Source organism: Elephas maximus, chromosome 3 (assembly GCF_024166365.1).
Source record: "Elephas maximus indicus isolate mEleMax1 chromosome 3, mEleMax1 primary haplotype, whole genome shotgun sequence".
NCBI lineage: Eukaryota > Metazoa > Chordata > Mammalia > Proboscidea > Elephantidae > Elephas > Elephas maximus.
Window position 1 is genome coordinate 64062155 of NC_064821.1, and position 24063 is coordinate 64086217.

The 24063-nt window shown below is 46.9% G+C and overlaps 1 pseudogene; it reads right to left on the bottom strand.

The window, feature by feature from the left end:
- Positions 1–2536: 2536 nt before the first annotated feature.
- LOC126071283 (60S ribosomal protein L32-like) lies at positions 2537–24063 on the bottom strand (annotated as a pseudogene).

The following is a 24063-nucleotide window of genomic DNA, read 5'->3' on the forward strand; positions in this document are numbered from 1 at the left end:
TGAGGGAGCCCAGAGAAACTTCGCCCATGTGGAGGAGTCAGGGCAGCCCCTTAAGGAGGCAACATCTGAGGTGGGTCCAAGGGACAGTAGTGAAGATAAAAGCAGATGACATTTAGTTTGTGCTCATGATGGGTCACGTGCTGGGTATGCCAACCATTCCCACATATAAAGTAGAGACTTTCTTCCCCATCACACAGACAACGGGATGGGGGCCCAGAGAGGTTGGGTAGCTTGCTCAAGCTCACCCTGCTCCTATGTGGTGGTGTCAGGTCTGGCTCAGCAGCCTGACCACACTGGATGAGTTTTCAGGTGGAGAAGAGAGGAGTGATAGGATTCCAGACAGAGGGAAAAGGACAATGTGACCCAATTCTCTCCCAGGATACTGGGGTAGGGGGAGGGAGACAGGACTCCCACATGAGGAAAACCCCACACCTGTGGGAGGATGGGGCAGAGGCAGTAGGCCAAGGCGAGGTGAGATCCATAACCTTTGTCAAGTCCTATGCCTCCTGGAACCTCAGTTTCCTCATCTGTAAAATGGGGATAAGGACATCTATTATCATCATCCCCATTTACAGATGAGGAGACAGAAATTAGACAGAGACTATCTGGCTGCAGAGCTGACCATGTCACTCCCCTGCTTCGAACCCTCTATGGCTCCCTATTAAAAAAAAACACCAAACCAAACCCAGCGCCATCGAGTTGATTCCGACTCATAGTCAATGGAGATTCTTCCCAATTAGGCTTCATCTTGAAACCTTCTCCTCTTCCTATTCTACATTTCAGCTGTCTTTCATGACCACATTACACATTTTCTTGTTGCTGCGCTTTTCTGCTGGAATGTGTCTCTGCCCAGAATATGCCTCCCTCCTGTCCCCACGTAGTGAACCACAACATTCTTCAAAAAGCCCTCTCAAAGCTGACTCCTCTGGAAAGTACTCCCCTTTGTCTAGAGAATTCACTTTCTCCCTCTCACCTTCCACTGCACCTGCACCTTTGCCTCTTGGGATAAGTGGACCACGCACTTCCTGAGGGTAGGACCATGCCTGAGCTGCCTCTCCACCCTTGGGCCAGCGAGGCACAATGTGGTGAGCTCAGTCAGCGAAGGAGGGTGGTAAGTGACCCTCTCAGGAGAGTAAGCTTATTGGCCAAGTCTGGTTTGGCTCCTGGCCAATCCTCGATCCTTCAGGACAAAGAAGCATCTGGAAGAAAATAATATTTTCACTTCTTTGCATGTGGACAGCACTTCACAGTTTACAAAGTGTTTCCAGATTTATTTTCTCATTTGGTCTTTACAACAGCTCTGTGGGTTGCCAGGGGAGGTGTTAGCAACCCCATCTTACAGGTGGAAAACTTGAGACTCAGAGAGGATGAGGTCACATGGTTTGGGGAACTTGGCACTAGAACCCTGACTCTCAGATCCAAACCTTTCCCATGCTACTCATTTCCCAGACGTGAGCTGAGAATCAAGGAAAACCACGTCACTTGAGTGAGAAAATGTGGCAAACCGGGAAGGATTGAGCTTACAACAAGAATAAACACCTTAACAAGAACACCAAGGACACAAGGTAATTACAAGCCCAAGAGACAGAAAGGGCCACATAAACCAGAGCCTACATCAGCCTGAGACCAGAAGCACTAGATGGTGCATGGCTACAACCGATGACTGCCCTGACACAGAGAGCACAACAGAGAACCCCTGAGGGAGCAGAAGAGCAGCGGGATGCAGACCCCAAATTCTCGTAAAAAGACCAGACTTAATGGTCTGACTGAGACTAGAAGGACCCCGGTGGTCATGGCCCCCAGACCTTCTGTTGGCCCAGGACAGGAACCAGTCCCGAAGCCAAATCTTCAGACATGGTTTGGACTGGACAATGGGTTGGAGAGGGATGCTGGTGAGGAGTGAGCTTCTTGGATCAGGTGGACACTTGAGACTATGTTGGCATCTCCTGCCTGGAGGGGAGATGAGAAGTTGGAGGGGGTTAGAAGCTGGCGAAATAGACACGAAAAGAGAGAGTGGAGGGAGAGAGCAGGCTGACTCACTGCGGGGAGAGTAATTGGGAGTGTGTATATGGGTTTTTGTGTGAGAGACTGACTTGATTTGTAAACTTCACTTAAACAAAATAAAAATTAAAAAAAAAAAAAGAATATCCACCTTAGCCCTTTACTGTGTATGGCATTCCAGGCACTACACCTGCCCTTAACTGATTACTAAAAGGGAGGGTTTATCATTCCCATTTTACAAATGAAGAAACTGAGGCACTGAGCAGTTAGGAGACTTGCCTCTCCTCTATCTATTGGCATGGAAGTTTACACTTTATAACTTTTGCAACCCTTTGCTCATCTCCCTGGCATGACACATTGGTGGACATTCTCCCCATTTTTCAGAGGCAGCAACTGAGGCTCAGAAGTGAATCGCCAAGCTGGGAGATAGCACCAGGCCTTCTGATCCGTGGGAGTGCAGCTCGGTGGAAGGGGGTGGAGAAGTGGCTGCCTAGGGCCTCGAGTGGGCATCCACGTCAACCCTCAGCCCCAGCGCCTAGCCCAGCTTCCCTGCTGCAGTGCAGCAGGTGCGCGGCAGCGGCTGCGGGTGTGCCAGCGTGGGCGTGGGCGACGGACCCAGGCGGGTGGGGCCCCACGCCCATCCTCCCTCCCTCCCGCCTGCCCTCTCTCCCGTGGCTGGTGGCAGGTGAGTGGGTGTCGAGGAACCGCCAGGCAGCGGAGAAAACAGTACGCCGCAGAAATCAGATTACTCACCTGCAGCTGCGAGTACTCAGGCTAATAAAAGCCAAGCTTCCTGTTGTTTCTTTATTACCACCCTCCGCCTCCCCCAGCCCCAGCCCGCTCCCAGCTGCAGCCAGAGCCCTAACTGATCGCCAGAAACCAGTAGCCTCGGGGTCCAGCACCACACCACTGCCTGCAATTCCACCATACATGCAGCACACTGTTGGGTGGATGTTTCATTGATGGGGTCCCCACCCCATCACCTGCAGGAGGATCATCTGGGTGCTTGTTAACCATTCAGATCCAGGGACACTGTTTCACACCTGCTGAGTCAGAGTCTCTGGAGTTTAGAGGTCCAAGAGTCTGCATCCCAGGTGATTCCATTGCAGGCTGCAGATTGAGAACCAGGGATTCAGATGACTGCAACCCAGAAGTTAGGGATGGAATCCCCAGTCTTGGGCAAATCCCTGACGGTCTCAGGCCCTCAGTTTATTCATCTGGAAAATGGGGATGAAAAAACACAGACTTCTTGGGACTGAAAGAAGGTTCGAATGAGATAATGCACTTAGCACGATTGCTGGTTGTTGCTCCTGGAGTTTACAAACCAGCCAGGAATAAACACTGAGTAGTATGGTGAGCAGATGGAAGGGGTAGGGTGAGCAGGAGCGGTGAGGGACATGGAAGGGGTGATAATTCACTCCGGGTATGTTGAGAAAGGCCTTTCACCCCTGAGCTTCTTCAAAGAGTTGTCTACACTGATTCCATCCTCCCATTCTCCACCTACCCCCTTCCAAACCAGCTACATTCAGTACCCACCACAGCATGGAAATATTCCTGCCCAGGGCATTGATGACCCCCATGGCCAGATCTGGTGGCCTCGTCTCAGCCCTTACCTCAATGGCTTCTCTGTGACATCCAACTCCAGGGCAGGCCATACCCTCCTCCTCCAGACTCTTCCCTCAGCTTCAGGGAGGCCTCACATTCCTGTTTTCCTCCTACTTTCCTAGTAGCTCCTTCAAGGTCTCGCCAGCTCATCCTCTCCTCCTCTAGGATTATGGGCACCTCAGAGGTCAGCCTTAGCCTCCTGCACACGCTCCCTGGGCACCCTCCATGCCCTCCCCAACAACCTCACTCACTCTGGTTGCCATCTCCCAGTTGAGCTCTGCCCTGAGCTCTGATGTGTAAATGCAGCCACCCCTTGGGGACCTCTCCACTTGGTGACCTCCAAACACCTCTTCTCAACTTGACCAACCCTGAGCTCATCATCTGGCTCCCTCTTCTGCCAACCTGCTTTTTCTGCTGGGTTCCCTGTCTCGGGGCATCACAGCAGGATATTGTCCCAGGTGATTTTGGCTCCCTCGCCCCCATATACATCCTTCAAGACTGGTCAATTGCTCTCAAATCTGTCTCCTTTCCAGTCCTCTTGTCCCCATGCACTCTAGTTCAGGCCCATCGTCGGCCACCTGGGTTATTTTAACAGCCTCCTAAATGGCTTTCTTGCCTCCAGTCTCACCCTCACTGTAGTCAGGATGATCTTTCTAAGACACAGATTCTGTCACTGCCTTGCTTCAATCCTTCAGCAGTTCCTCAGTGCCTTCAGGGTTAAATCCAGACTCCTTCTCCTCCCATTCAAAGCTCACCCGGGCAGAGTGACGTCTTCCTCTCCATCCCACCCCCTCAGCACTTTGCACAAACAGCGATATTTACTGAGCGCTAACTAAACGCTCAGCATTATGGTGACCCAGTTCTTTATAGCTTTATCTCAGGCTCATAGCATCCCCATGATTATTATTTCTACCTTATAGCTGAGGAAGTTAAGGAAGAGGGAGGTTAGGTAACTTGCCCAAGGTCACACAGCTAGTGTAGGTAGCAGAATTGGGATTTGTGCTCAGATCTCTCTGGCTCCAAAGCAGGGGCTCTTAACTGCTCTGGTTTTGAGCCACTTCCTCTAGTTGGATTATGTACTTTTTTGTATCTTCCCTTAGTGTCTAAGAGGAGGTCTGGCATATGGTAGATGTTTGTTGATTGAATTAATAAATCCATCCACACTCCCATTTCTTATATCAATCTGCTGAACTAGAGCAGTTAAAAAATTTTTTTGTTATGTAAAATTTAATGAATACAAAAATGTGTGATGAATATCTCATTTATGAAGTGTAATAAGAAAACAAACACCTGTGAACTCACCCCCCAGTTTAGGAACTGTAACTTCACCAGCATCATTGAAGTCATCTGTGTGTGCCTCTCCAATCCTGTCCACTGCTCTCTCTAGAGGTAAACACTATGCTGAATTTTGTGATCACCATTCCCTTGCTTTGAAAAAAAATTGTTTTGACAGATAAGGATGGATCCTATAGAATGCATTGTTTCATTTTTACCTTTATATAAATAATATCATACATATACACTTTTCTTTGACTTGATTTTTTATGCAGCATTATATTTCTAAAATATATCTATGATTTTGCATTTAAATTGTCATGCATTCATTCTCTGCTGTGTAGTATTCCATTGTTTAAATAGACCTCAATTACTTTATCCATTCTCCATCCAGTGGATGTATAGGTTGTTTCTCGTTTTTTGCTATCACCAGTAGGGCTGCCATGATCAGCCCTAGACAGGTCTCTCGGTACATATGGGTAGGAATTTCTCTAAGTTACATACCTAAGATTGTAATTGTGGGTCCTCAGTATGTGTTCAGCTTAGGCTACAAATTCTCTTCCAGAGCACTTGTACCAATTTACACTGTCCCCCTTTTCCACTACAGTGGTGAGAGTTCCAGTTGCTCCACACCCTCACTTGATGTTGTCAGACTTCTTCATTGTTTTCGGTATGCCCATCTGCATTTGCACTTCCCTTTCACACTATGTTTTCTTTTTCTGTGAATTGCCTGTTAAGCCTTTTGCCATTTTTCTATTAAGTTGCTTAGCTTTTTCTTATATATTTGAGGCTTTTCTCAGGAAAGTTCTGTCTTTTTTTTTTTTTAAATAGAGTTAGAATCTGCATGATTTCAGAGCCTTTTGTACCAGCCCCTTTGCCTCTCATTACAGATTCATTTATTCACCGATTCATTCATTCATTCCTCAGATGTATATGTAGGACCTTCTCAGTAAATACTTGAGAGGGAGTAGAGAGTTGTGGATAGGAGTGTGGACTCTGGAGCCCCCCCTGCTTGGGTTTTAATCCTATCTCTGCCATTCACTAGCCACGTGACCTTGGGTAACCAATCTGTGTCTTAGTTTCCTTATCTATAAAATAAGGTTGATGATAGTACATCTCTCATAGGGTTGGTTGATGTGTTAGGGCTGAGCGAGTTAATTCACATAAAAGAGAATAGGACAGTGACCAGCACATAGTGCTGAATAAGTAACTACCATATTCTAGCACTGTGCCAACTGGCTCTGGGGACACAGGCATAAACAAGACAGATAAGGGCCTTGCCCTCATAGCTCACTGTCTAACAGGAGATAGACATAAAAGAAGTAAAGAAATAAATAAAATAATGTCATTTGTGATAGGACAAGGAAGCAAACCACAAGGTGACGAGACAGAGAGTGATCAGGTACCAATTCAGCTGGGTGGTCATGCAGAGAGACCCCCCTGGAGGAGGTAACATTTAGGCTGAAGATTAGAGGATGAGAAAGAAAGAGCCAGCCAGGCAAGGAGCAGGGGGAAGAGTGGCTCAGGCAGAGGGAAGGGCATGTGCAAAGGCCCTGAGGGGGAGAGGGCCTGCAAGATGAGCAGTGCGGCTGGAGCCAAGGACCGGAGAAGGGGCGGGGAAGCCACCAGGGCAAAGGGTCTAGATTTTATTTGGTGGAGAGTTAAGGGCAGTGCAGTGGTTTGATTTATGCTTTTAAAAGATTACTTCAACTGCTGTGTGAAGATCAACTATCTATGAATTCATCTAAATACTTCTTGAAGTCACTAGTATTTTTAGCCAGTCCCCCCTCTGTGCAAAGCAGGACTTCCCTTTATTGGTCGTAACTTTACTGCTTTCAGGTTTCGAGGGGAGCCCCCTTCTGCTTTGTATCTGAGGTTGAGAGGCTCCGTGTGAGATCTCCACTCAAGAGTTTTACAGAGGGTGTCTCCCAAGCTGGACCTTACCTGCGCCGTGACGTTTTCTTACCTGTAGGGTGAAAATAATGAGAGTGGCCACATTCAAGAGGCTGTGGAGATGCAATGAGATGCAGTGTGGCAGCAGGGAGTGATCGACACAGGCTAGGTGACTTGAACACGAGAGTACTGACAACAGTGAAGATGACCATGAGAAGGATTCTGCTGTGTGATCTTGGGCGAATCACTGAACCTCTCTGGCTTCAGTTTGCACATCTGTAAAATAAGGGTGTTGGATTAGGTGATCTATGGGGACCCAGCCAACTCTGATGTCCTAAAAAAAAAAAAAACCCAGTGCCGTCGAGTCAATTCTGACTCATAGCGACCCTGTAGGACCGAGTAGAACTGCCCCATAGAGTTTCCAAGGAACGCCTGGCGGATTCAAACTGCTGACCTTTTGGTTGGCAGCCGTAGCACTTTACCACTACGCCACCAGGGTTTCCAATGTTCCCCTAGTTGGTCCCCTTTCCCACACTCCTCCCGCAGAGTGAGGGCTCTGGCCATGCTGAATGTGAATTTAGTGTTCAAAAGTCTTTAATACTGTGTGGCCCTAGATACAAGCCAGCCATTTCATTTGGTGGTCAGCAGAAGCCACAGCAATCTGGAACAACCGTATAGAAAAAGTCTGCTGCACTCACTATCCACTAACAGATGAACTCACTTCCTATTTCACCGAGAAGACAGAAGGAAACTTCCCCAGACTTCCACCTTCACCTATGATTACCTGTCATCATCTGTGCCCTTTCTCTGCCTCTCCTCCGTGGATGCCCTGCGTGAGCTTCCAAGGCCACATCCTTCACTGGGGCACCACATTCCATCCTCCCTTGCCCACTCCATGGCATCACCCAGCCATCTCGTCTCTCCTGGAACATCCTCTTTCTCTACTGGCTTCTTCTCATCAGCACACACACACAAAAACCAAACCAGTTGCCATCCAGTCAATTCCGACTCATGGCAACACTCTGTGTGTCAGAGCTCCACAGGGTTTTCAATGGCTGTGACCTTTCGAAAATAGATCACCAGGCCCTTCTTCCAAGGTGCCTCTGGGTAGATTCTTCTAACCTTTTGGTTACTAACCAAGCATTTAACAATTTGTTCCATTCAAGGACTCCTATTAATGCATAAGCATGTGGTGACTTCCCCCAATTTAGACACACACACACGCGTGCGCGCGCGCACGCGCTGGCTGCAGCCACTTTTCTTTGCTTCCCTTTACAGCCCAACTTCTCAGAGTTTTCTAGAAGAGCTGTCTTAATTCCTCTTTTCCCTTTCTCTCTTCTACTCACTCTAGTTGGACTTTTGCCCATGCCACTCCACTGAAACTGCTCTTGTCAAAGTCATCAATGACCTCACGCTGGGAAACCCAATGGTCAATTCTCAGTCCTCATCTTCCTTGGCCTCTTGTCAGCATCTGACAAGGTGATCACGTCTCTTCCTGGACTCCACTCTATTGGTTCTCCTTCCACCTCCCAGGATCCCTTTTCAGTGTTCTTTGCTGGTTTTTCCTTGTCTTCCCAGCTTTCCCATGCTGGAGCACCCTGGAAGTCAGCACTTGGTCCCCTGCTCTTCTGTCTATGCTCACTTCCCGGGTGTTCTCATCTGGTCTCCAGGCTTTAAATACATTCTATGTAATGATCAGAAACCCTGGTGGCATAGTGGTTAAAAGTTTGGCTGCTAACCAAAAGGTCAGCAGTTCGAATCCACCAGGCTTTCCTTGGAAACCCTATGGGGCAGTTCTACTCAGTCCTAACGGTCACTATGAGTTGGAATCAACTCAACGGCAATGGGTTTGATTTTTTTGGTTTACGTACTGATGATTTCTTGACTGCTGCCTCCATGGCAGCTTCAATTTTTTTCTCCATTTATCAAAATGTTTTTTATGGGTCCAGTTGTGAGGATTTTTGTTTTTGTCACATTCAAGTGTGATCTTGTTGTTTTACATAGGTTTTTTTTTAATTGGATAATTCAATGCCCATGGAAGCAGCAGTGCAGAAATCAAACAATGTATTGTATTGGGCAAATTTATGGCAAAAGATATCTTTAAAGTTTTTTAAAAAGCAAATATGTCACCTTGATGACTAAGGTGCACCTGACCCAAGGCATAGTCTCTTCAATTGCCTTATAAGCCTGCCGAAATTCGGATAGTAAAAAAGGATGATGAAAGAACTGATGCATTCAAACTCTGGTGCTGGTGAAGAATATTGAATATACTGTGGACTGCCAAAAGAACAAACAAATCAGTCTTAGAAGAAATACAACCAGAATGTTCCTTAGAAGCAAGGATGGCAAGATTTTGGCTCACTTACTTTGGACACGTCATCAGGAAAGACCAATCGCTAGAAAAGGATATCATATTTGGTAAAGTAGAGGGCCGGCAAAGGTGAGGGAAACCCTCAGTGAAATGGATTGACACACCAGCCGCCAGCAATGAACTCAAACACACCGATGATTATGAAGATGCTAACGTTTTGTTCTGTTACACACAAGGTCATCTGTTACACACAAGGTCATCATGAGGTAGAGCCAACTGCGTGGCAGCTAACAATATCCTGCTGACAGCCAGCTTTGTCGGGCCAGCCCAGACCTCACCTCTCAACTCCAGACTCACACATTCAGCTACGTCCTAAACATCTCTGCTCAGACATCCAATAGGAAACCAAAACTTCATGTATCTACAACTGAACTCTTAATTTTTTACCCCCAAACCTGATGCTCCCTAAGTCTTCCCATCTCAGCGAATGGCAACTCCATCCTTCCCGTTGCTCAGGCCACAGCTTGGGTCATCCTTGACTTCCCTCTCCTATTCCCTCATCACAAATCCCACCAGCTCTACCTTCTACTCTCCGTGCCTGAGGCACCATCATCTCTTACTTGGATTCGTGTAAAAAATGGGGCTCCCAAGGGGCTCCCTACTTCCGCCCCTGCTCCTTCCTCCACGTTCTATTCTTCACGTAGTAGCCAAAGAGCTCTTCTAAAAATATGAGTTAGATCATGTCGTTTCTCTATTCAAACCCTGCAATGATTCCCGTCTTGCTGGGAGAAAATCTTAAAATGTTTCCATGGCCTACAAGGCCCTACATGAGCTGTGCGCTGCCTCTTCATCACCTCATCTCCTACTGCTCTTTCTTCTCTCCCTTTAGCCACATTGGCTGTTCAAATAGCCAAGCACAAGGACACCCGAGGGCCTTTGCACTTGCTGTTTTGTCTGCCTGGAGTAGACTGCTCTTCCCCACTTATCCATCCACAGGACTCACTTTTGCTCCTCATTAAAGAGGTTTTTTCCCCTGGCCTGCCTATATAAGATAACACCCCATCCTCCCTCACACCTGCCCATCTCTAGCCCCCTCTCCTGCTTTACTTGTCTTCCTAGTGCCCATCACCACCAGACATAGCATGTATTTTCTTATTCATGTGTTTATCATATGTCTCTCCTACCAGCTCCATGAGGCAGAGACTTTGTTTTATTCTCTGCTGTATCACCCAGAACAGCACCTGGCTCTTAGTAGGTGCTCAGAAAATGACTAAATGAATGAAAATGTTTGAATAACTGAGAGGCTATGTGTTGGTATCCACTGTGACGTCTTCCTAATGGATTTTTAAGCATTTGCTCATTCAACAGATATTTTATGGGGTATTTTTTATTTTAATTTTGGTGAAAATATGCACAGCGGAACACACACCCATTCATCAATTTCTACATGTACAATTCAATAACACTGGTTATATTCTTCACGTTGTGTCACCATTCTCACTATCTCTACCTGTATTGTTTCACCGTCATTGACTTAAACTCAGTGTTCCCTACAATTCTTGTCTATGCTTTAGAGTTACTATTGACAATTTGATGTCATATAGGTAATTCTTTAAGACAGTGCAGTTCTCATGGCAGACATTCGTTACTAGTTTAGCTAAGCAGTTGTTCAGTTTAAAGATGACTTCAGGGGATAACTTCGGTTTATGGTTTAAAGATTTTTCTCAGAGTGAAAGCGAAGGTTCCTTCATTCTCAGTAGATCCAACAAGTCTGGATTCTGTAAGAATTTAAATTTTGTTTCACATTTTCCCCCTTTTAATCGGGATTCAGCTACTGATTCCTTGATCAAAATGTTCAGTAATGATAGCTGGGCACCATCCAGTTCTTCTGGTCTCTTGACTAAGGAGGCAGTAGTTCATGGAGGCAGTTAGACCTGCAGTCCAGTTTCTTCTCTGATTCCTGGGTCTCCTTCTTCGTCTGCTGCTCCAGGCAAACCAAGACCGATGGTTTTATGTTGTATGGCCACTTGCAAACTTTTAAGTTTATGGGGTATTTTTTTTTTTTTCAAAATTATGGTTTTATTTAACACAAATAAAACAGATAAATGAGCTGTCTACTCTGTTTGCTGTGCAGTCTGGCATTGGGTTTGGTGACTCTGGTGGCCAGTGGGGCTGCCCTTTCCCTGATAGCTTTGTGGCTCTTGGGGGAAACTTTGTGAGCAATCTCAGCACAGTAAGACTTGATGCACTTCAGCAGCATGTGACACTAAGGACCAGGAACTTTAGGACGCCACCAGGCAGCATGTGCTTCATTTTCTTGTTGCTTCTATAACCAATGCTGAACATCAAAATTTGGCCCTTGAATCTTCTCTGCACCCTGTTATCAATGCCTCTGGGCTTAATTTTAACATATCAGTCTGACTGGTGCCAGATGAACTTCTTGGTCCTCTTTTTGATGATCCTGGGCTCCACGAGGGATCCGAAGCCCTCCGTGATGCCGGCTAGGTGAAGGCTGCCACCTCCATAGGCAACACCAAGGAAGAGAATGGGGTATTTTGTTTACGGGCCAACTTTAAAACCTAACTCCACACTAAGATGAATTCCACTGTATTCTCCGTGCCACTCCTCTCCCTGGGCTCCATCTATGAGGTGGAACAAACATATGCTTGACATACACTAGTTGAGCATCTACACTTGCCTAACTACTTATTCTTTTAAAAAAAAGGAATAAGGCATTAATTCAAAAAAACACAAAATAATAAATGTTGGAAAGGCTGTGGAGAGATTAGAACACTTCTACACTGCTGGTGGGAATGTAAAATGGTAAAACCACTTTGGAAATCGATTTGGCGCTTCCTTAAAAAGCTAGAAATAGAACTACCATACGATCCAGCAATCCCACTCCTTGGAATATATCCTAGAGAAATAAGAGCCTTTACACGAACAGATATATGCACACCCATGTTCATTGCAGCACTGTTTACAATAGCAAAAAGATGGAAGCAACCAAGGTGCCCATCAACGGATGAATGGATAAATAAATTATGGTATATTCACACAATGGAATACTACGCATTGATAAAGAACAGTGAGGAATCTGTGAAACACTGCATAACGTGGAGGAAACTGGAAGGCATTATGCTGAGTAAAATTAGTCAGTTGCAAAAGGATAAATATTGTATAAGACCACTATTATAAGAACTTGAGAAATAGTTTAAACTGAGAAGAAAACATTCTTTTGTGATTACGAGAAAGGGGAGGGAGGGAGGGTGGGAGGGGGCATTCACTAATTAGATAGTAGATAAGAACTACTTTAGGTGAAGGGAAAGACAGCACACAATATAGGGGAGGTCAGCACAACTGGACTAAACCAAAAGCAAAGAAGTTTCCTGAATAAACTGAATGCTTCAAAGGCCAGTGTAGCAGGGGCAGGGGTCTGGGGGCCATGGTTTCAGGGGACATCTAAGTCAATTGGCATAATAAAATCTATTAAGAAAACATTCTGCATCCCACTTTGAAGAGTGGCATGTGGGGTCTTAAACGCTAGCAAGCAGCCATCTGAGATGCATCAATTGGTCTCAACCCATCTGGATCAAAGGAGAATGAAGAATACCAAGGACGCAAGGCGATTATGAGCCCAAGAGACAGAAAGGGCCACATGAATCAGAGACTACATCATTCTGAGACCAGAAGAACTAGATGGTGCCTGGCTACAACCAATGATTGCCCTGACAGGGAACACAACAGAGAACCCCTGAGGGAGCAGAAGAGCAGTGGGATGCAGACCCCAAATTCTCGTAAAAAGACCAGACTTAATGGTCTGACTGAGACTAGAAGGACCCCGGTGGTCATGGCCCCCAGACCTTCTGTTGGCCCAGGACAGGAACATTCCTGAAGCCAACTCTTCAGACATGGATTGGACTGGACAATGGGTTGGAGAGGGATGCTGGTGAGGAGTGAGCTTCTTGGATCACATGGATGCTTGAGACTATGTTGGCATCTCCTGCCTGGAGAGCAGATGAGAGGGTGGAGGGGGTTAGAAGCTGGCGAAATAGACATGAAAAGAGAGAGTGGAGGGAGAGAGCAGGTTGACTCATTAGAAGAAGTAATTGGGAGTGTGTATATGAGTTTTTGTGTGAGAGACTGACTTGATTTGTAAACTTTCACTTAAAGCACAATAAAAATCATTAAAAAAAAGAGGAATAAGACATTGCCTTGAAAAAGATCATTGCTGATGGGAGAGGCAGAGATGAAGATAAATAATTTTAAAACATAATGGCGCACTTTAGACCTTAAACCCAAAATATCTTCTTAAAATCAAACAATAGTTTTTTTTAACTTGCAAAGAATGTCTGCCTTGAGCATTCTGCTCTGTAAGACCTATCTATATGGAATAAAATTGACAATAGCAACTGGAAACATTAGATAGGAAACTTGGGGGGGGGCAGTGAGTTTATGTTAATGAGGGAGGAACAATTTGGAAAAGGGGGTGATAATGGTTGCCCAAGTTGAGGAATGTAATCAATGTCACTGAACTGTATCCGTAGAAATCGTTGAATTGATGTATGTTCTGCCGTGTATCTTGTCAGCAATAACAACAACAAAAAATAATTGTCCTAAGGTTAAAAATATTGACAAAACCCAGCTTTGGTGAGGATGTGGGTAAATGGGCTTTCTCGCGTGTTTGTCATACACAGTGCATCACAATGTGGTGGCTTGCGTGCTGCTGTGATGCTGGAAGCTATGCTATCAAGGTTTCAGATACCAGCAGGGCTATCCATGGTGGACAGGTTTTAGCAGAGCTTCCCGGCAAAGACAAAATAGGAGGAAAGGCCTGGTGATCGCCTTCCAAAAAATCAGCTGATGAAAATCCTATGGGTAACAACAGAGCCTTGTCCAACTGGACTCAGACATGCCAATGACTGTGAACAGAGCACAGGACCAGGGTCACCGCGAGTCAGAGCTGACGGGATGGCAGTGAACAACAACGACATGCTCTACCAGCGGGCCTGTAAATCCCTACAACCTTCGGGGAATGAGTCAGGGTGTAGCATCTGCAGAGAATCTGCCTGTCCCTTGACTACTAATTCCAGCCCAGGCATTCACCCTCCAGGGGTCATTACCCAAAGGCAGAAAGATGCAGGGATGTTCGCTGAACTTTGTTTTTTCCTGTAATGAAAAATTGGAAACAACACCAATATCCAACTCCAGGGCGTTGATTATGAACATTATGACTAACTCACACAGCAGCCACTTTGCTGTTGTTAGTTGCCACCAAGTCGACTCCAACTCATGGCGACTCCATGTGTGCAGAGTAGAACTGCTCTAAAGGGTTTTCAAAGCTGTGACCTTTCAGAAACAGATCACCAAGACTGTCTTCCGAGGCACCTTTGGGTGAGTTTGAACTGCCAACCTTTGGGCTAATAGTCCAGCGCTTAACCGTTTCCACCACCCAGGGACTCCTCGACGGATACTGTTGTTGTGTGCCATCAAGTCAATTCTGACTCATAGCGGCCCTATATGACAGAGTAGAACTGCCCCATAGCGTCTCCTAGGCTGTAATCTTTATAGGAGCAGATTGCCAGGTCTTTTCTCCCATGGAGCCTCTGGGTGAGTTCAAACTACTGACCTTTTGGTTAGGGTCAAACATTTAACACTTGTGCCACCGAGGCTCCTCCAACGGATATTAAACCCATTGCTATCAAGTTGATTCTGACTCATAGTGGCCCTATAGTGACCCTACAGGACAGAGTAGAACTGCCCCATAGGCGGGGGGATTAGCCAGTAAGCTTACCTTACCTTAAGCTTACCTTACCTTAAGCTTACCTTAAGCAAGGCATGCACAGGCTTGTGTTTATTTACTAATCTGTAGTGAACAACTTCACGGATGTGGTGAAAAACAGGTGAAATTGTTCACCACAGATTAGCAAACGCAAACAAGTAAACCCGTGTATACCTTGCTTATTGGGTAATCCGGCCCCGCCTGTAGGGTTTCCAAGGTTTGAATCTTTATGGAAGCAGCCTGCCACATCTGTGAACCGCCAACCTTTCTGTTAGCAGCCGAGTGCTTAACCACTGTACCACCAGGGCTTCTTATGGACACTAAGGGACCATTAAACATGTCATAGAAGAACATTTAGTGAAACTTGAGAAGATATTTACAATATATTATTAAATGAAAATATTTTAAAAAGCCAGCTTGCATGCAGAATGACACGTGAAGCGTGATCTCCTTCTTGTATGTATATGTGTATATTTTATGTAGTTAGACCTAGTCAAATGCTCAGAAAGACAGCCTCAACATGTCTAAAACGTGGCAATCTCAATTGCTGAGTCCAGGTAGTGGGTGTATGGGTGTTCGTTGCGCTACTCTTTCACCCTTTCTGTATGTTTGAAAATCTTACAGTAAAAAGTTGAAAGAAAATGTGATTCTTTTCAGGGGAGAGCTTTGGAAGTTTTTCTCTTCTTTGTACTTTACATATTTTATTAGTTTTCTATAATGAGCACATATCACTTTTACAAAAGTTATGAAGTGATTTCAAAATAAAGTGTAGCTCTTATACTGTAAAATGTTGAAAAAAATTAAAAATAGTTGCTCTGATAGTTTAAAAATTTGGAAGGCAACACAAATACCTGTGAATAGAGAATCTGGAAAATGAATTATGGTAGTCATATAAATACTTGGCCAGTGTTTAAAAAAGGTGTTATAGGAAAGATAGCTATATACTTTGATAAGTAAGAAAAACAGGCCATAAAACAGTTTGTACAGTATTAACCCAGCATTAATTTTTGTTTGAAAAACAAAATATAATACCCATAGAAAAAGCTAGAGATATCTACCCCAAAATGTTAACAGTAGTTTTCTTTGGGAAATGGAATTACAGACTGGCTTTTTTTCCCCCTTCCTTTTGCTTATTTGTATGTAATAAATCAGTTTTGTCCAACAGAACTTTTTGCAATGATGGAAATGTTCTCTATCTGCTCCATCCAATATGGCAGTCACCAGCCACGTGTGGCTATTGAACACTTCAAACATGGCTAGTGTGACGGAGGAAGGGAATTTTTAATTTTAATTAATTAGAATTTATGTTGAAATGACCACATGTGGCTAGTGGCTACTGAACTGGACAGCACAGTTCTCAACTGTTTATAAGGAATACACATATTGACTTGGCAAAGAGGGCAGAAAATATTTCCCGTTCTTTTTTTTTTTCAGTTCGTTTGTTTATTTGTTCTGCCCTGCCTACTTACAGAGCTATTTCGAGATCCCAATCAGAGACAGTGAGCGAGAGGGCTTTGCAAACTGTAAAGTGCTGTACTGAGGAGGTGTGGCCCTATGTGACTTGCCTTCATCTTGCCTAGGCCCGTCATCCTCCTCCCCTCTGGGGCTCCCAGCTGAGAGTTTGAACCCACCCAGATAGACCCCTGGCCAGAGAAAGCAGCTGTGAGTGGTGTCTGGGTGCAGGGGGTGTTGGTGTGGTTTCTTTACAGGAAGCATTCATTCACTCATGCATTCATTCAACAGCCATTGCCAGGCCTCCCCTTCCTAGCCAGGTACTATGTTAGGCACTGGGGTACGGTGGGGTGACATGTTGTATCTGCCCACATGGAGCTTAAAATCCAGGCTTGGGAGGGATGGAGTGGAAAGTCACAGGGCTTGGACTCAGAAGGCTTGGGTTTGAGCTCCAGCTTGGCCACCTGGGGAGCACGGCATTTAATCTTCCTAAACTCTTTTTTTTTTTTTTTTTTCTGTAAAAGTGGGAAAACAGTGCCATTTCCCTGCCAATAGGTCCCTGGGTGGCACAAGTAATTTGAGACTGGCTACTAACCTAAAGATTAGCAGTTTGAACTCACCCAGTGGCACCATGGAAGAAAGGCCTGGAGACCTGCTTCCATAAAGAGTTGTTGTTATTGTGTGCTGTTGAGTCAATTCCAACCCATAGCAACTGTATAGGACAGAATAGAACTGCTCAGTAGGGTTTCCTAGGCTGTCACATCTTTCTCCCGCAGAGTGGCTGGTGAGTTCAAGCCACTGGCCTTTTAGTTAGCAGCCATACACTTAGCCACTATGTCCCCGGGACTCCTTGTTCTGTAAACATCACAGCCAAGAAAACCCTATGGAGCCCCTCTACCCTGTAACACATCAGGTTGACATAGGTCAGAATGAACTCAATGGCAACAGATTTGGTTTTGGTTTTTTGCCCTGCCAGTCTCATAAGGTCATTGTGGAGACCCATTGATCAGGGCTGAGAGAGTGAATTGCAAAGGCCTGCAGAGATGGTTGTGGTCAAAGAACATGCTCCCCTGGAGGAATTATTGGGTAGCAGCCACCAGCTCTAATACCCACTGTAGGTATTATTATTGTCGATATTTTATTACAACACAGTTTAATCATAACACTTTAACGTTTAACTTTAAGCACAGTTAAATTATTAGCCAAGAAAAAAATGTAATCATCCATGCAACGTTTGTTGACCCCGTACAATGTTCCAGGCCAAGGTGAGGTAGAGGATCGTTCTGGGAATACAGACCTGCCTCACAGCCTTGCCCTTGGGGACCTAACAAGGGAGCAGAGGGGCAAGAGAGACACATAAGGAAATAGCAGGACTCCATTCAGCCATTCCACTGGGATATGCCAGCCCACTGGGAACACAACGAAACAAGACATCCATGGCTTCTGCTCTCAGGAAGCATTCATAGGTCATGGAGGAGGCAGATATTTATCTAATAGCCACTCAAATATTTAATTGCAAACTGCGATAAGGGTTAAGAAGAGGAAGTGCAGAGTGCTGGGAAGATAGACCACGGGAGATCTTCATTTAGTGGTGGTGTGAGGGTCAGGAAAGACTCCTCTGAGAAGACTGGGACTGAAGGAGTTTGATAAGGGGCGAGGGAGGAGGGAAAACGGCTCCCAGAGGAAAGAAACAACACATGCCAAGGTCCCTCAGGTGGAAGGGGGCAGGGTGCTCCTGAGGCCAGGGTGGCTAGAGCCCAGAGGGCAGAAGGGACAGGGTACACTGTGTGGCAGGGGAGGGGGCAGAGCCTGAAAGGCCTAGTGGACCATGCTTGGAAGCCAATAAAGGGTTGCAGAGGAGGGGCCATGAGAGCAGATGTGCATGTTGGGAAGAACACTGGAGCTGCAGAGTGGAAGCAGGGGCACGCGATGGTGCCTGTGGGAGGATGGCGGCAGTGGGGATAGAGAGAAGGAGAGGCAGTTGAGAGGCATTTGGGAGGTAAATGAATAAGACCTGGTGTTGGATTCGCCCTGGGGGAGGTGGCAAGAGGGGTCGTACTGTGATAAATTCTGAGATGAGGATGGTCTGACGAAAGCTGATTAGGGACCTGGAGCAGGCCTCCCAGGTGGAGCAGATTGCCCCCCGGGCTTTGTGAAAGGGTTGCAGCACCCCTGGTGGAGAGAAAGGGGGAAAGACAGGCTATGAAGATGAACTCTGGGGCCAAGAAGTCGGGGGGCTTGGGGAGCCAGAAAACTAACAAGCATTGAGTCCTGACTGTGTGCCAGGCCTAGTAGTAGTAGGTGCTTTGCCTACATCAGCTCGTTTAATCCTCACAACAATTGTAAGAGGTTGGTGCTCTTATTGCTCCCATTCTGCAGATGAGGAAACTGAGGCTCAGAGAGGCGCAGCTGCTGAGATGTGAACTCCAGCCAGACTGACTCAAGACCTGCCTTCCAGCCAGGGTGCCATACTGCTCTTGTGGTTTGGGGTGTCTAAAGCCTGGAAGGAGGGGCAGCTTGGCATGGCAGTTAAGAGAAGGGCCTTGACATACAGCTTAGACCTGGGTTCAAATCCCTGCTTTACCAGTTATGGAAACCCTGGTGGCATAGTGGTTAAGTGCTACAGCTGCTAACCAAAGGGTCGGCAGTTCGAATCCGCCAGGCGCTCCTTGGAAACTCTATGGGGCAGTTCTACTCTGTCCTATAGGGTCGCTATGAGTCGGAATCGACTCGACAGCACTGGGTTGGGTTAAAGCCTGGAAGAGTTGGAGAGGAGAGACGGACGATGTCAAGGCTGGAAAGGTGAGCTGGGACCAAATTCTGAGGGGCTGCACATGTTAGATTAGAGCGTCTGCACCTCATTGTGGCAGGGTGGGGAGCATGTTCTTAGAGAAAGGGTGACAAGATCAGATGTGCTTTATTGAGAAGTCACTCTAGGGCCAGAGAGGAGAACAAAGACCAGAGGTGGAAAGACTGAGGCAGGTGTGGGGGAACGTAGGGAGGAGGTCCCTGCAACAACATAGGGTGAAAGCGTGAGGTTGAAGTTTCAGGGCTCTGGATAGGGGTGGACTCCAGACTGACAGTTCTGAGGGAGATTCAAGAGGGATGTTTAGCAAGTGGAATGTGAGGGTGGGATGTGAAGGTAACAAGGTGATGAAGATGCTGATGTATTTTGTTAATTTGTTTGGCAAACGTTTATTGAGCACCTAGTGTGTGCTAGGTCCTGAGCAGAGTGCTGAGAACACAGAGAAAAAAGATAGGATTGCTGGCCTGGAGAAGCCAAAGAAAGAGATGGGAAGCACCCGATGAGGAGAAGGCAAGGAGGACAATGATGTTTGGTTGAGGATGTGCTGAGTTGACAGGGTGGGGGGATAGCCAAGTGGCGATATCCAAGAGGCAGTTGGATAAAGAGTCTGGGACTCAGGAGACAGGTGTAATTGGAGATGCAGGATTTTAAAAATCAAGTCTTGAACACAACTTGTGAACATTGTTGAATTGTACGCTTAAAATGGGTGCATTTTATGATATGTAAATTATATCTCAAAAAAGTCGTAAACATAGAATTAGAAAAAAGCCCCAATAAGTCTTGCATTTTCTTGGAAGTGACAAAGCAGGAGAGGGGAGAACATTCTGGACCGCGGGCTGAGGGCATGGGCAAAAGCCTGGTGACACGAGTGGACACGGATGTAGCTCATGTTGTGTGACTGAAGTGCAGGCAGCTTGGGAGGGAATGCTGGAGAGGGTGTCAGGTTAGAGAGAGCTTTTCTCTCAGGTCAAATGTAATAGTTGCATTACTGAGCAATGCAGGAGTCTTTGTATTCTACATTGCCTTAATCCTTCTGATAATCCCAAAAGGGGAGATGCCATCCAGGAGTTCACACGGCCCCAAAGTTTGGGCTTTTAACTAACATTCTAGACAGAGTTTGGTCATGCTCAACAAAGGTCCCATCCAAAAAGAGGCTGGAGGCGGGGGCTGGAGCCTGGAACAGCTGTAGGACCCAGCCCCTGACGCTGCAATGGCGCCATCTGCTGGCCAATGGGTGAAGTTGGCTGGCTGTTGAAGGTGCCCATTCCCTGACTGGCTAACAATTCTCAAGGCACTTTTTTGATTCCTCTTCTCCATTGTTACCTCCAAACAGCCTTGTGAGGCAAGTAGGCCCTTGCCGGCCTCATCTTACCTATGAGGAGACCAAAGCTCAGAGAGAAATGACTTCTCGAAACTCACCCAGAAAATTAGAGGAAGCCCCAGGGTTCAAGCCTATGTCTGTGAGGTGCTCTCCACATGCCGCCTGCCCCCGGGGGTGGACTTAGACCCCAGAACGTCCACGCTGAAGAGGACTCTGAGGGCACCTGGGCCAATCCTTTCCCTTGCTAGTTTACCGATGGGAAACTGAGGCTCAGGAAGTGGCCTAACCTAGCCAAGTGTGTTTCCAGGATGGGGTTTTGACACAGTGGTTACTTTGGGATCTGTGTGGGGCTATGCTGGGTTCTCAGACTGGGTATAAGCCCCCTGAGACTCTAAGCCAGGTGACATTTCTATTCCGGGAACTGGCTGCCCCTTCCCCTTCCCCAGCACCTCAGGTTTTCTGGGTCTCAGACTCAGGAAGGAGGGAGGAGAGAGAAAGAAGGCTCAGGTGGAATGGGGGGAGGGTGCAGTGAGCTGGGAGAAGAGGCAGGGCCCCTACAGAAGGCAGACAGGTGGGGCCAGAGCAAGGCCAAAGTGAGAGATCATAAGACAGCTACCACATTTGAAGGACGGCACTGTGCTTGGAAATCATCACCTTTCGCCCTCTTAATAACCCTGAGAGGCGGGGAGAGTTATTGCCCTCATTTACAGCTGAGAAACTGTGTCAGGGAGCCCAGGGTCACACAGCAAGTAAATATGAAGCTGGAATCTGAACGCAGGAAGTATGACTGCCGGGAGAAAGGAGATGATGGAAATCAGAGAGGCTGGGAGCAGGCAACAGAAGGGTCCTGCTGCTGAGCATTCCTGTGTCTGTCATTGTGTGTGTATGAGTGTGTATATGTGACATGGGTAGGGAGAAAGTGTCTCTGTGTCACATCCTGGTCACAGCCGTGGGGCGTGAGTTGTCTGACTGTGGCTGAGCAAGCTGAGGTTGGTGAGGGGCCTGAGAGGCTTCTTGTCCTCCCCAACTCTGGGTGGACTCCTAGGTATCCTTCCCAACTCAGATTAAAAGTCACCTCTCCTGGGAAGCCCTCCCAGATTGCTAAAATGGGATCAGATCCCCATGTTACACACTCTCACTTCCCCTGTCAAGTACTCATCGTTAACCATGTAAGTGGCTAAAGTGTCTACTCAGTAGAAGTCCTTTGTTCTGACACAACTGGAACTGGGAGTAGGCAGGTTCCAGAATGCTAGATAAAAACAGACATGCAGTGGTGGATTGCAGAAGGACCCAATGACCATGAACATTTGGGGTCTCCTCAGCTCCAGGCTGTGGGTTATTTGGAGGCTTGTCAAGCGAGCTTCTACATGTCTGCTTAATGTCAGTCTCCCTTGCAGCCCACGAGACTGTGAACAACTTCAGCCAGGATAACTGTCTTGACCCCTGCTGCATCCCAGCGCTTAACACAGTGTTCTGGCACTTAATAAATACCTACTGAATGAACAAATGAGTAAATGAAGCATGGGTTTGGGTGCGGAGCTGGGGAGGCCAGATTTGTGAGTGAGGGAATGAGGGGAAGGGACCCAAGAAGGTAGGGCACCAGTGGTGCAGGGAGCCACCAGGACACATGTGGTCACCTTTGTGATGGCGCCCCCTGGCCTTGGGGAGTGCACAGCACAGCCTGTAGGGCCACCCCTGGGGCCCTGAACCATCCCCTCTGCGTGGGCTGGCTGGCCTTAAAGGCAGTCATGGGACACAGAGCCTGGCAGTGAATTTTGGGAAAGCAGGAAGCCAAAAGGTACCCTAAACGAGCCCCCTCCTCCTTGATTTCTCCTGGAAGCTCCTTGCTCGGCCTCCTCACTGCTTGGCTTCCTCATAGCTGCAGAGTTCTGGACAGTGGATCAGCTGGGAGGGCAAGCGCCCACAGCCTTGGACTCAGCTGACCCTGGAGGGGGTGGTTAAGGCCCGGCTTCCCCTCCTCTGGCTGCCTCACCTCAGGCCCACCGAGGAGTAAGGTAAGCCTGCCTCTCTGACGCCCTGTGACCTCCTCTCCTGTGAGATGGGTCCTTAGGCTAGACCTATGGAACAGGAAGGAAGGAGGCCAGGGCTGGAGAAGGCAGGCAGCTTGTCCCCCTTCCTCCCAACCACCACCCCAGGTGACAGGTGGCTAGCTACTCCTTGCCCTCCTCCTCCCTCCCAGACACCCTCTTGCCCAGGTTTCAGGAAACCAAGGAGGCTAGGCAGCCACCCCACCACAGGCAGCTGGGCCAGACCCCTTACCAGGCAGCTGCCAGATACCACCCTGGGCCTTTCGCCTTCAGCATTCCTGGGAACTTCAGTAACGGAAATAAAAACTCCCCCAAAACATTTCACTTCTCACCCACTGCCAGGCCTGATCCGATGCTTGGCTGTTTAGTTGCAGGCTTCACAGCCTCCACCTGTGCCTCCCCTTGGGGACATGTGTGCTGCAGTTTGGGAAACCCATGACAGAGGCACTCGGCAGTTATTACTTTTTTTTTTTTAACCTGTTATGGATTTCACTCATTTAAAGTGTACAAGTCAATGGCTTTTAGTATATTCACAGATATGTGCCAACTATCACCACGGTCAATTTGAGAACATTTTTATCCCCTCAAAAAAAAAAAACAACAAAAAAATCTACCCTTTAGCTATCCTCCCCTGTTTTGGATTGACTTGTGTCCCCCCAAAATATGTGTTGTAAATCCTAACCTCCGCCTGTGGTTTTGATCCCATTTGGGAATGGATTGTCTTTGTTATGTTAACGAGATGGGATTAGTGTAGGGTGTGTTTTAAATCAATTTCTATTGAGATGGAAAAGAGATTAAACAAACAAGCAAAAGAAGCAGAGATGAGGGAAGAGAGATGCCAAGCTACATGAAGACCACCTGGGAGCAGAAGCTCAAAGAAACAAGGGCCTTCCTCCAGAGTTGGCTGAGATAGAAAGCCTTCCCCTAGAGCTGGTGCCCTGAGTTTGGACTTCTAGCCTCCTAAACTGTGAGAAAATTAATTACTGATTGTTAAAGCCACCCAGTTGTGGTATTTCTGTTATAGCAGCACTAGATAACAAGACATCTCCCATTCCCCTTACCTCCAGCCCTAAAAAAGCCCTAAGTGACCACTAATCCACTTTCTGTCCCTACAAATTTTCCTGTTCTAGACATTTCATATGAATGGAATCACACAATCTGTGACTTTTCTGTCTGGCTTCCTTCACTGAGCATAAGGTTTTTAAGGGTCATGCGTGTAGTAGCATGTATCATAACTTCATTCCTTTTTAAGGACCGAATGCTACTCCATTGCGTGAATACACCACATTGTGTTTATTCGTTCATCAGCTTATGGAGACTTGAGTTACTTCTACCTTTTGGCTAATGCTAACGACTAATGCTGCTATAAACATTCATGTACAAATCTTCATATGGACGTAAGTTCTTGCTAATTTGAGAGTGGACAGTGACTGGTCATATCTGCATTACAGAAGGTATACCGTGGCAGGAATGTGGGGGAGGGACTAGAAGAGGGACTCTGGAGGCTGGGGTGCCGCAGTCCAAAGTCCCGGCCTCCAAGGCCTGGGGTGGGGTGATGTCTCCGGGCAT